At 31.2% G+C, this 13,835-nt stretch overlaps 1 protein-coding gene across 11 annotated transcripts in view; it reads left to right on the top strand.

The window, feature by feature from the left end:
* LOC140663073 (uncharacterized) overlaps positions 1-13,835 on the top strand; it is a 64,506-nt gene that overhangs the window by 16,210 nt on the left and 34,461 nt on the right. For 2 of the 11 annotated variants that reach the window (XM_072886941.1, XM_072886942.1), the window contains exon 1: positions 12,327-12,933. The exons of 8 other annotated variants lie outside the window; for them this stretch is intronic. The gene's annotated coding sequence lies outside the window, so the exon portion shown is untranslated. Of the gene's footprint in view, positions 1-12,326; positions 12,934-13,835 lie in introns of those variants that run through there. One more of the 11 variants, XM_072886951.1, reaches the window with a different exon arrangement.

Genomic DNA, 13,835 nt, shown 5'->3' on the forward strand with positions numbered 1-13,835 from the left:
TTCCGATACATTTGGGTTCGTGGAACATAAATCACAGGTCACTGCGTAACCACCGTATAGGCACCGGACTTAATTAACAATGTAAAATCTCGCGGTGACCCAACATGTGTACGATGCTTGCGGCTCTGATTTATGTGCCACGAGGAAAATCGAAGTTCATAGTTATCTATACAAAGTACTCATTAATAGATCTGTTTGATAAACAGTAGTACATTTGTACACGGTAAAAAATTTTGTGTTAAATTTTAACACATTTCTCGTGTCCCAATTTTATCCACTTTAATTTTAATGTTAATTTAACAGAAGGCAAATATGTAAACAAATAACAAATAATATGTAAAAAATTAACACAAAAATGTGAATTAGTGTAAGATTTATTTGTGTTGTTCTAATTCTTACGGTGCATATTAACTCAATGCAGAAAAGTTAAAATAATATAACGACAGTATGCTATGTTAACGTAAGAGTATGTTAAAAATTTCTACACAAGAAAATTTCAACAAAAATACAAAATGTTTTTTATCGTGTAGAAGTGATAAGTAAAATAATAGTTTCTTTATCAACATTTAATTTACAATCCCGCATTGGATACCACATTCTTTGGTCATTTTTGAAGTTTTAATAAACGACGTAATTATAAAAAAATTCTAGCAAATCTATATATATTATACATATATAATTGTATAGAAACAAATCATATATAATATTTTCAAAAATTATTCTTTTAAAATTAAAGAAAATTAAAATAGAAATTATTTAAAGTAATTTTACCAAAGTAAGAGATTTATATCAAATATATGTGTTCGTCCGAGTCACACATGCCGAGCACAATCGAAGCTTTGTAAGCAGAAAGATGAGAAACTGAAATGGAAGCCAATGGGGAAAAAAACAAAAGCTCCTTTTATCTACTTTGTGACTGTAACTTGAACTTTGGGTTGGTTAAGATGTATATATATGTATATATATATATAAACTATTTATTTGCACACACATACACACATTCATCATGCCACATTTAAACATGGCATTTTGTTTTAAAAAATGAAATGTATGTATGTTTGTAAATATATTCTTCAAAAATATGTACCATTTATTTATCAGTCAAAAGTTTTTGAAGGAAATTTAACTGTCAATTTTCAACTGTCAATTGCTGTATCCGCGTTACCAGTTATGAAACTGTATTTGAATTTGATGTATTTCCTTTAATCAAAGCGCTTCGAAAACCCTTATATATACAACTTTCCTATAATTTGTTGTTGTTGTTTACTATATAAATATGGATTTTACTTGCAAGTGACAGTCAATTCCGTGGCCCTTTCATCGTACATTTGTATACAGAGCTAACAATTTACGAAATGCTAAAATAATAAGCTCGCTTGTAAATGCGTGCATGCGTACATATGCATATGCATGTGCATGTGCATGTGCATGTGCATTTGCCGCACGAAGCGTACAACGTGATCCGCATAGAAGTGAATTTTCTCTGAGAACTCCAGCTAGGATAGAATAGTGCCAATTTGTACAAAAGCTGACCAGCGAAATATGATATCTTCGAATGTAAGTGAAACGATCTCACTAGGTTCTCGGGGATGAAGCACTGAAGCTCCAAGTGAAATCAAATCTCTATGTGGTCGTGAAAGAATACTGTGTATACTAACGAGAGCGTCGAAGTATCGCAGAAATTGCAGGGAAGGGAGAAAATCTATTTCACTAAGCGGATTTAAAAGATTTCTTTTATTATTATATGATATACAAAAAATTTCAAATAAATTATGAAACAAACATACAGTTATAAATAAAAATTAATTTAAATATATAAAATAAAGATAAAATAGATTTTTTCCATAAATATATAATAAAATTTATAAATGCGTGGAAAATTGGAATAATTTTACTTGATGTATTATTTCTTCTGTAATTTAATCTGACGATAGAAGTCTCGATATCGTTTTTTCAGTACGAGGCAATTAATCGCATACAATTGAAAAGTGTATGGAAATACTATAAGTAAATATTATTTTTAGTTTATTTTTTTATAAAAATAAAATGTAAGAGAATAAAATGCTACAACTTTTTCGCTATGCAAAGTACAAAGCATTACAAGTATTATCATAATAGTAAAAGTATTAATTCATTTAGCGTTTCAGTTTGTTCCAACAATATATTTGCAACCGTGAAATATTGAAAATATTTTTTATCAGAATTTAGAATATTATATTTAATATTTAGTCGTTATTTGATCTCCATTCTTCAATTGAGAATTCTCGGGGAATTCTTCAGTTCCATTTGAGAGTCCATTTAAGTCGAAATGAATTCAACGAGCCATTTCGGAAATAAGTGCATCGCAAAGAAGGGGACTTTCTCACGTAGAAGTCGAAATTTATTCCATGTACGTCTGTGCGTTCAACCCTGACCCTGCTCAAAGCCTGGAACTTAATCGAAATCAGAACGAAGGCAGTACAAGAGGAGAGTAGATGTAAGAGATAGGCATGGAAAAGAGAAAATAACGCTCAAATACGATAAAAGATATTAAATAAAATTACAGTACTTCATTGTTTACACATGAAAAAACAATCGACTAACAAAACTAATATTTTACGAAACATATTCACAGAATAAATAAATAAATATATATATATATATATATATATTATTTTATAATCTGTTATTATTTATTATTTTATATTCTATTATTTTATTTTATAATTTATTATTTTATAATCTGTTGTTTTATTTTATTTTATAATTTATTATTTTATTATTATTATATAATAATTATTTTGTAATCTATTACTACATTTATTATATTAAAAACAATACAATTCTTTAAGAGATTCTCTCTAACAAGAATATATTTTAGATTCAGAAAAATATTTGTCAATTTTCAAACTAACAAATTTAAAATTTAAATGAATTTTTACCATATTACATTTTACTAGGTAAAATGGAATTTGAACGTTGTGATGCACACGTGAGATTATAAATTTGCGGAGAGATATTTTAGGCAAATTTATATTAAAATAAAAAATAGATTATGCAAAATTCAACAGAAATGTAATACTGAGGTGTGAATTATTCTCTCTTTTCCATTTCTAATCTCTGTTGTAGAATATTCGCATAATACGAGTAAAATGAGAATCTCAATATGACAAACATTTATTTAGAGTTTTGTTTTTGCAAAAGTATACCTACCAACTTTATTTATCAGTATATACTGTTTGTTTTCAACGTACGTTGTTTATTTCCATACGAGATATTATTTCGTGGTCATATAGCGTTATTTTTTTTCAAACTCAAGGCAAACATTTCCGTAAAAGTAATTGCGTTCTCCACTTCATTCGTTTTTGATGATTATAGCGAGATGAGCCAGATTCGTCGAACTTTTACTTCTTTGAGTCTCTCACCCGTTGATTCATTAGCATATCTATCGAGAGTTTTCGAGATGAATCGATGCCTGCTTTCCTTATGCTCTTGAGAGGAGTTTTGCTGGCTGCGGATGTTCCTCTTATGACATTTCAACTTTTATTTGATATTACTTTAATTAGATCTTGTTTTCATCGCCCTTATCGACATCTGCTCGCTACTTGAACTCTCAATTCTAGCACGATTATAAGGCTCATTAAAAACTGCATTAAAAGCGAGCTATTCATAAAGAAATTTATTGATATGTCGGGATTCTATTTGATATTTAAACTGACTCATGAAATGCCGCGATTATTATTATTATTATTATTTTTAATAATATACCGAATGAATCAAAATAAACCGAATAAATCAAATGTAAAAAATAGAAAGAAAAAAAGATTAAAATGAAAAGGATTACTTATAAAAGATTAAAAGCAAAAAAGCGATATACTACATATATATATAAAAGATAAAACAAAATGATTAAATTCCACGATGTGAATTTAATTTTACAATGGCTTGATGTCTGTTTAAAACGAATATATAATACAGAATTGTCTTTACGAGCTAGAACTACGAGTTCGTCGAAATTAAACAGCTGTTGTGAGATACTATCGTTTTAAATCGCAATCAAGAATGGTTTCGGTGTTCGCAAACACGATTATTTGCACGACTAAATGGTCTTGTGGCGAATATTACAATAAGAGGCGATACTTTGTCTACTGGAAGATCGCGTTACACAGCGGATACACGTACTATGCGTGTCTATCAGATTTCCGTTCCACTTCGCGAAATAGTAATCTGCCGAGTTTCGGATTTATTCCGGTTTCGGAGCAAGCAACTCACAGCAGCTATTCCAAGCGAAATTACTTTTTTAATAAATGTTTTTTTTTTTCTTTTTTTTTCTTTCATCTGAAACCGATATGACTCGAGACGAATCAGCTTACAGTAGTTTCAGATCTATTACGTATTTGTGACGTTACATTTGCCGAGAATAATTTCTTTTACGTCTGTGTGAAATTAATATTCGTATACGTTCGTATATTGAAATGATTACCTTGCTCATCTACTTTAAAGAAATGTATGTTCTTAAAAAGGGCAGAAAAGACACGCTAATATACGTCCAATGATTTTAATAGAGTGACGATGAACAGGGCTACGGGCAACGTACCTATATCGATCGAACGACGTCGCGCGTCGCCGCGCGAGGAGACGCGAAATTACACAAGGCGTAAAAGTTGGGTATTCAGTTTAATTAGATTTTCTGATAATAAAAATTGCGCCGGCGGGCAATAATTTCGCACAACAGACCTTTGCTCGGCCGAGCTTCTGGCTCGTTATACGCCGGCGCGCGGCCGGGAGCTAACTTTTTTTCTGGGTCAAAGGCGTTTTGTCAAAAGTTTTATGCAATCTGGATTTATCAATGCATTCCTGTTTCATTGCATTTTCATGATGATTCTTTTGTCCCATTAACTTAATAAAATTGATTGATGCTCGAATCCGCACAAATTATGAATTTTATAATTGATTTGAATGGCTCGATTAATGATTAATTTATTAATTAATTATTTAAAATAATCGCGCAAAAAAAATTAATTGCCTGATATAACATGAGATTTATTTTTCATATGTTGTATTTATATAGATTATTCGGTTTTTCTTTATGATCTCTCTGTGTGAGAGAAAATGTCTGTAGTTAGTTGTCGCGATTATTTGGCGATAATAATGAATATATGTATACTCCCACAATGTATCATTCTTTATAATCGGCTTACCAAAACTTTAGCAATTAATGAGACTTTGGTGACTGTAATGTTCTCGCTTTTGCTTTGACTGGATTTCGGTACCCGATTATAGCCCGTCGTTATTGAACTTGGCGAGAATGCCGTTCTTCGTGCGACATAATAACGCACCGAAAACTCGCAAGCAACAGTGTCGTTAAGCTAACAAGGGTGCAAAACAATCTACCGCATTTCGAGCAAAAGAACAAAGTTCTCTCCTAACGACTGTGTATCGAACATACATAGTGTCTAAAAAAGATCGTTATTTGTTTAAGTAATCTCTGATGAATTTTGAATCGAACTTTTAGAAACTTTTAGTATTTATAGTAATTGTTTAATTTTCACCAGCTTTTTATGGCAGCCCGTAGCCCTTTAATTCAACTCGTAAATTATTTCAAGAATTAAATGAAAGATGACTTGCAGGTCTGGAATACCCTATATAGTATATAGGGAATGCCCTATACAGGGTGTCCCATTTTAAGTGTGCACCCCAAATAATTTTCTTATTTTTGATTTTAGAGAAAAATATTTCCGACAAAAGTTGTACGGTTTCGAAGGGGCCATAAAATGGTACCATTTAATTTCTTAAATGGAACTTACTATTTTTTATTATACATTCTTGTAGCTTACCTCGAGAGCTTTCCCAAACACTTTAATAAAATATTTTTCCATTAAGTATTTTTCGGGTTATGAGGTTTGAAAGTTTCGATATTTTGACATCAAATACAAAATATCTCGTAAAATATTAATTTTTCGATTATCTTATTTTAATACTTTTTAGCACATAATAATAATCATAAAGAAAAAATACATGGTTGTTTCTTTAAAAGAAAATCGAAAAATTAATATTTTATGAGATATTTCGTATTTGATGTCAAAATATTGGAACTTTCAAGCCTCTAACTCGAAAAGTACTTAATCAAAAGAAGTTTTATTATAGTGTTCTGGATAGCTCTCGAGGTAAGCTACAAGAATATGTAATAAAAAATAGTAAGTTCCATTTAAGAAATTAAACGGTAGTACCATTTTATGGCCCCCTCGAAACCGTACAACTTTTGTCTGAAACATTTTTCTCTAAAATCAAAAATAAGAAAATTATTTGGGGTGCACACTTAAAATGGGACACCCTGTATAGTACGTAGAATGTATGTAACATATTTCGAATACAATGAATAATAGCGCCTTCATCAATTGCGACATTCGTGTTGCTGATGTCGTGTTCGTTATCACATGCGGTGAATGCCACTCGATATTCGATGCCGTGCGTGTCAAGTTCAATTCTGCGTGCCTTCTCTGAAATTTTCTCAAAACGTGCTCGATTATACTTTGCTTGCAATCGAAACCGAAAATGCTTCAAGCCTCGAGCCTCGAAGCTCTCGGTAGGCTTCGTGTTGCCGTTGTTGTCGCCGTCACGTTTCTATGCCAACCACAAACCTGTTCGATAAGCGTTGAATAATAAGTCAGTGGTTCATTGCGATATACGACGGAGAGGATCTCTGATAGTGTCTCACTAAGGTGTTAGGTTATTTAATAAACGAACGCTGCTGTTGCATTTCATATTGCAAATTTAAGAAAGCAAATAGTAAAATGAAAACTGAAATTAAATTGGAGTAAAATTTTATTGAAATATTTACTCGAAATCAAATTGGTTGCATTAACATAGCTTCACTATTTTAATTTGCAATTGCTTGTGAAAAATATACATGAAATTAATCAACTAAGTCGACATACAACAGGCTGTTATTAAATATTCATGTCGAGGCTCTTGTACATTTATATTTGAACGTATTTTTGCTGAGCCCCTAAAGGAGCTTAACCCAACTCAAGATAAATTTCCTTCACTCACTCATCTGCTCTTTTTCGAGTCGAGCGGTCACATGGATGCCTATATGGTCGGATAGGCTCTGTTTTGTGTCACACATGTGAACAGGAAAACGCTCGTTGCCGACACTCCCGGTTACGAGCAACGAACTGTCCTGACTTTCAATGGCCGTACTTGTTACGCACTGGTTTCGATTAATTAAGTAAGACCGGGAACGCAGGGTAAAGAATCTCGTTTCATTGGTATCGCCTTTGTTGCGGTACAAGATTGAAAAAATAATGAAAATGTTTTGATGACATTACGCCAAAGACGGTAAAAAAATTCTGCAAATAGTGGTTGGGTAACAAATGTACGTAACAGATTTTACGTTTTCCTTCCTTCTTTGAGATGGTTTGTAAAAGATTTCTTTGTGAGAGGAAAACTGAAGTATGCACATATTTTAAGTTAGAAAGTCGCATTAAACGTATCTCATTGTCTTTTACGTACTTTGGTTAAATGAATTTACAACGCCTTCTTTTATTAAAGTATTATTTGTGTGTAAGTCATGGAATATTTTCGCACGGAATGTAATAAAATATTTTTGTAACATCTTTCCGACTATAATTTTTTTTCTTAACACAAAAAAGTTTTTAACGATATATATATAATAAGCGCACAAATCCCGTTTATCGTGCGCATGCATTTATCATGTCTCTTTGTTTTAACCTCTTAAAATAACGCGTAAAATAATCTAATATTGGTTTGGATAAAAGTAACAATAAACTAAAATTTTAATCATTGCGATGAATTAATACTCCTCCTAGATATGCATAAGCAATAGGTATATCAAGCAGCGCATTTTCTATTCGGACGATATATTCGGCGACGAGAGCTATTTTCCGATAGTAACCGAGCGGTCCACGCGGTTGAAATACGGGAACCGCAGAGGGAAACGTAATCCAGCTACGATATTTCGATTTTACCGCATCCTTGTGGCTTTATGCAGGTGCAAAAAGCGCACTCGTTACTACGGAGAAGAGCCAGCGCCGCATGCAAATGTCGGATTATAAATTTGAGAAACAGGATCATACATATTCCTGTGTGTGGAAGTACCTTTTTTCACGCGGATTACTTTGCTGAGAAAAGGATATACTAGATCGATAAATCATCTCGACGTTAATGAGATAGACCTCGCTCTTTACACGTAATTGTGATTTATCGGCAACACGTTGATCTTGTGTATTTGATCGATATGAAAACTCTTAAAAAGACACATACAGAATAATGGGAGATTTTCATAGTGTTGTTAAAGAATAATGGAATATCGCATTAATTTTAACTAAGTGACAGCAGAGCATATTTTACACGGAATTTTCAAGTGGGAAGAGAATAAAATATTAACTATTCTTCTATGCTTCAAGGTTTTCATTTTTTATTGGATTAAACTAATTTGATTTGCATTCAACATATGTATGATACATTAGTTTTGATTATTTAATCTTAATCTTTTAATGCATTATTTTTTTTTTTATTTTATAAAAGTTTCTGGTTGGTTTATGTTGAAATTAATGAAATAAAAATGTTCATAAATATTTAGAAAAAAAATATTTTTTAAAAAATAACGAAAAAAATATTACAACATTATTGTTTACATAACGAAGAAGAATTTTCGAGTTTATATATATATATATATATATATATATATATATATATATATATGTATATATATCAAAATTATCTTTAAACTACAGTAAGAAAAAAAGCAAAAAAGTATTATTCCACGTATCACAAAGAGATATTTACTGTTGATCGTGATTGATTTCACGATACATTTATTTTGTAGACTTTAAACCGGCAGAATATCGGCAAAATGGATGAGAACAAATACATCGAAGTCAAACGCAATATCAGAGTTTACGATGGGTGCACGAAACGCGCATTTTAAGCACTCGAGAGGAAAAAAACATGTGACATAAAGATATTTGTAAAAAGATCACTGTTGGAAATATTATCCTTATATACGTGTGTGTGCATATATATATATATATATATATATATATATATATATATAAATATTTTATTTTTATATATTTTTAAATATTTTATATAAAATTTTTTATTATCATTTATAAAATAATTATATATATTTTGTAGAAGTAAACAGTCTCTACATTACTAATTATTATAATGAGATATATGTAACATTATTTTTCACGTATAATCGAAATTTAAAAGACGTTTTAACTGGCGATCTTTTACGCTTAGGCATTTATCCAGTTCGTTACTGGTCAAAACCAACGTAATTGGAGAAGACTCGGAAGTTCTCTAGTTCTGTTCTAGGGTACTATCTTTTGACTCTTCGTTTGAACTTTCCGTAGTCGGCGACACTCGTCGGCGGCAGCTCTCCAATTGCCGCTGTGAGAAAGTAAAGAGCGCATAATTAACAAACTCCCGGCAAACGCTCGCGTGCTTTTAGCCCCCGTGCGACCTTTCTTCCAACTTGACGTCTGAATTGCACCAGTTTGAAATTCTGCTTCGAAATAGCCCGATTTATTTATTCGATATTTGTACTATTATTATTCGTATTATTATTCTTAGCAGCTTGCTATTATACCTCGTTTTTAGATTAAAATTTACAGTCCCCATCTTGTATTGAATCCCTAAAAATTTATTATTTTTATTTATTTATTGTTGCTCGAAAATTTTTATGATATAAACATAAACATTAAAGTCTAATGTTATATTTAAAACGAAATATATGTCGGTTAATTGAATATCATGGACATATTGCATAATATTAATTACATTATATATATAATATAATGTTAATTAATCACCATGGTAATTATCGAATCTATGTGATATAGCATTAATTATAAATAATAAAGCACAGAATATGATGAAAAACTGTTATCGGCGAATATTAGCGAAATACCGTTTCGAGAGAAGATGAAATCGCTCTGCATTAGATAATTAATCCGCATCGCTTGTTCGAACACAACTCGTGTGTCTTGTACAGCACGTGCATATGACCCATCTTTTGCATGAGTAAAAACATCCGTGTCGTATGCGCGATTGGAGAATAACAAAGGTGTGCAATTAACGTGTGCGCGAAAACGGGAAATGCTTTGCCTCCGGGGTTTTTCGCGAGGACATTTCCCGATATTCGTTCAGCTTATACCATTTTTAAAACGGCTTAATCCTTTTGTTTGATTATATATTTTTTCTTCTTTTTTCTTGTCGTAACTTGCTCTCCTGCAAATGGGTTTTACAATTTTTACTGTTGAAACTATAATAAATCCGTCGAATTTTAAGGATTTGTATTAATTTCAAAAATTTTTATTTTATTGTTTTATTTAAATTTATTTTTACATTTGCGAAGGAGAGATGTATAAGCGATATTTACAATATAAAAATGATGGATTTATAATTCAAGTAATTTACGCGGAATTATTATTTCTGTTTGCGTAATAATTTTAACAATCATATACCTTGATTATATGATTCTTGAAAAAGAAAAAAAAAATAAATAAAATATGAAAATATTTATGTACATTTATGATTATAAGAAATAAAAAATAGTAAGAAATCATGATTATATAAAGGCTTTTCGTATTTTACATTTGAAATGATAAATGTCATAATTTCGTAATATTTTTCCGTATAGTTTGAAATTCTGAAATAAAACGATAAAAGATATAGAATGCAAGACTGAAAGATTTGAAACTTTTTTTTTATAAGATCAGACCCAGCAATATCAGGTATGCATCTTTTCTCGAAAGAGAAAAAAGAAGTTATCTCCCAGAGATACGATATTTACTTAAGGAACTTGAGATATTTAAAGAAAGTAGAGCAGAAAGTAAAAAAGAGGGTGAAGAAGAATGTAGTGATGAATACTATGATGAAAAAAAGATGACGATCAATGATAATGAATTATATGATTTTATCATAACGCGATTGTAAATTGAAAATTAAGAAATTGATTATGATATGATTGTACAAGAAAAAAGGATTCCAATATACATGTAATATTTGTGTAAATCTATAGAATCAAATAAGTGAAAGTATCTTAGTTTAAAATATGATTAAGTTTATTTATTACAAATTTAAGATTTTATTCGTATAAGTATTTAGTATTTATAAGTACGTATAGTTTCGAAAGAAATCCCAAATATTTAAAAAATTTGTCTAGCACTTTGTTTTTTCATACTTTTTTAGATATCTTTATTAATAGAAGCTTACAAAATTAAAAAAAAAATAATAAATTTGGTTGTTTTGAAAATTAGACATTTCAGGTATGACAATATCAAGCAATGTTACTTGTAAACTAATTAGGGTAAACTAGGGTTGATGGCCATACGGGCTGTAATTTTTTCGCTACATAGTGTGCTTTTTTAGTCATTATCAAAGATTATTGTGAATCTTATATCATATTTTTACTTTCGACTATCTGCAAAGTTTTTCATGTGTCCACTAAAAACTGTTATAACGTCGAATAAATGACAGTTAAGCTATCGTAATCGACGTTGGACATATTATAAAGATATGTAAATTGTTGTATGACCTATAATTTTTATTTTCGTTTTCACTATTTTTTTTTTATAAATATTATGGTCATCTTTTCCTTAAAAGTTGGGTAGGATGGCCAATGCTTATGTCGTACTATTTTGATAATATAAAATTTCTATTAAACGTTTTCCTTTTAATTTCGATAATATTACGTAATTTAAGCTTCAGTGAAGATAATATGTCAAACATTATTAACCCTTATTCCATACTGATGGATCATTTTTGTCTGTGATTTTTCTAACAATGTCAATTACTCGAAAACACATAATCATAAAATAATACATTTAAGTAAATTATTTTTCAAATTTATTATTTTAGTCTTTATTTAGAATGTTCAAAGAAGGTGTATACATTTTTTCAGATTTTTTCAAACACTTTTACATATTAATAAACTTATCGAAAATACTCGCTGACCCACCTGTACAGTTAGAAGGTGCCAAAAATAACAATACGGAGTAAGGGTTAAAAAATAACAAAAATGAAAGTGTTTCTCGCATTTTAAAAAACTATGGCCATCTCATTCGAGTTTACCCTATCTTGATTACATATATTTTCGAATTTCACATATTTACAAGATCGAGAATAAATTATTAAAAAAAAAATTCTGTTAGAATTAGAATGCTCTTTAGACGCTGCGCGTTGCAGCGCCGGTGCAAGGGATTGAAGCGGATTTGGGGCCGGCAACAGGGGTGGTGGGTGCGCGCAACGCGATGCGCGACGTAACGCGGCGCGGCCACCTCGGCCACGCAGTTCGTCGACGAGCGCGGCGCGGTGTGTACTTGCGATGTCTCCGCTCTCTCTGTCGTTATATTCTTCCCCGAAAGTTGACAGTTCGCGCGTTAACATCGATTGATTGGCATTTTAACGACTAGGCGCGCGATCGCGAACGCAAAGACTGACGCGATCGCGACCGGCTTGTCGCGCCTCGTTATCGCTCCCAAATATACATATATATATATATATATATATATATATGTATACATATATTTATTCTCTCTGCTAGACGATTTTATGGCGTTATCTCAATTCTGAAGGAACAGGAAGAGATCAATCTCGCGTCTCTCGAGGATGTCGCAAATTTATTGAACTGTCGCGTATCACAACATTGTGATTTTCGAACGCGCTTTACGCGCTTTTCGAGCGTTTTCACGCTCGCACGCGTGTCGATAAAAATTTTTATGTCAACATTCATGGAACCTTTTTCTGTTCTGTGATTCATATCGATCCACCGTGATTCGCGGGTACCGGCTGATTCTCCGGCGAATCGAGCAAGCGTCGCCCTCGCGACTTTACGTCGCGTCATTTTTAGAAATGAATTTATCTTTAGAATTTCAAGTTCATCGACTTCGCACAGACCTCGTATTAGCGCATCACTAAGTGAGTAACGAAGTATAGCTCTTACGTTTGCAATACTGAATTTCAGCTAAAGTAAAGGAGGGAAAGTAGAGTAGAGCTGAAGTAAAAGAGGAGAAAGCTCTTTGAAATTTGCCTTCTACTTGATTATAATTAAATGTCATATGAGATTTGTCTTTATGATATAATTGTAAAATATTACTGGCATCTAAATGAATTAAAATAAAAGAAAAATATAACATGGAAGGTTTGAAAAAATAAAAATTTTGGAATATTTTGTCTGTATCATGCTTAAATTCATTGATGTCATCTTTTAATTTATATTTTATTTGGATGTCAGGAAATCAAATATAGATATAGTATACAGGGTGTCTTGTAATTGGTGAAAAACCTGCTAATGGCAGATTCTTGAGATCATTTGGAGACTTTTCCTTAGCGAAAATGTCGAAGCATCAATAATAATTTCCGAGTTATAAGCGAAAAAAGCGCTTTTGGCAAATTAAACTTTTTAGAGTTAAAAAATTACCAAAATTATATTCTTCAGTTAATTTCGGATAGAGTTTAATCTAATAGAATTTTAATTTAAGGCTTAATTACAAAGATATATAATGACAAAAATTGGAAACTTGTAAAAAATGATGACGTCCCTCGATATTTTCGCTGAGGAAAAATCGATTCCAAATGATCTCAAGATCTCAAGAATCTGTCATTACCAGGTTTTCACCAATGACAGGACTCCCTGTATATATATATATATATATATATATATCTGTATGCATAGGGTGTTTAGTGTAGATATTCTAACGTAACATATGATTTTATAACTTCAAAACAAAAAATTTTCCTATGGAGGTATGTCCATAAACGCTTTTAAGAGATATTGACATTTAAACTTGTGGGTAAAAATGATAGAAGAGTTATTATAC

The sequence above is a fragment of the Anoplolepis gracilipes genome, chromosome 2 (assembly GCF_047496725.1).
Source record: "Anoplolepis gracilipes chromosome 2, ASM4749672v1, whole genome shotgun sequence".
Taxonomy (NCBI): domain Eukaryota; kingdom Metazoa; phylum Arthropoda; class Insecta; order Hymenoptera; family Formicidae; genus Anoplolepis; species Anoplolepis gracilipes.